The sequence below is a fragment of the Arachis hypogaea genome, chromosome 9 (assembly GCF_003086295.3).
Source record: "Arachis hypogaea cultivar Tifrunner chromosome 9, arahy.Tifrunner.gnm2.J5K5, whole genome shotgun sequence".
Taxonomy (NCBI): Eukaryota; Viridiplantae; Streptophyta; class Magnoliopsida; order Fabales; family Fabaceae; genus Arachis; species Arachis hypogaea.
Genome location: NC_092044.1, coordinates 23,402,131 through 23,402,633, shown reverse-complemented (window position 1 = coordinate 23,402,633; position 503 = coordinate 23,402,131). Strand labels below are relative to the sequence as shown.

At 42.7% G+C, this 503-nt stretch overlaps 1 non-coding gene across 1 annotated transcript; it reads right to left on the bottom strand.

The window, feature by feature from the left end:
• On the bottom strand, positions 1–107 carry LOC112713651 (small nucleolar RNA R71). Its single transcript, XR_003158622.1, has one exon. It is a non-coding gene; the product is annotated as a small nucleolar RNA R71 (small nucleolar RNA).
• Between the last annotated feature and the right edge of the window lie 396 nt (positions 108–503).

Below are 503 nucleotides of genomic sequence, written 5' to 3'. Positions count from 1 at the left end.
AGGTTGAGAGCTGAGGTGCAGACTTTCAGGCAACAAGATGGTGGGACTCTCTATGAGGCATGGGAGAGGTTCAAGGACTTAACAAGAAGATGCCCACCAGATATGTTCAATGAATGAGTTCAACTTTACATTTTCTATGAAGGTCTTTTCTATGAGTCAAAGAAGGCTGTAGATCATTCATCAGAGGGCTCTCTAAACAAGAAGAAAACCATTGAAGAAGCCATAGATGTCATTGAAACAGTAGCTGAGAATGACTACTTCTATGCCTCTGAAAGAAGTAACACTCGAGGAGTAATGGAGCTGAACCACATGGATGCATTGCTAGCTCAAAATAAGATGATCACCAAGCAGCTAGCAGATCTCACCAAGAAGGTGGAGGAAAACCAAGTTGCAGCAGTCATCACTTCATCACCAACTCAAGAAGGAGTGAATATAGGAGAAGAAGGTGACTGGGAACAAGCCAACTATGTTGGAAACTCACCTAGACAAATCCATGACCCATA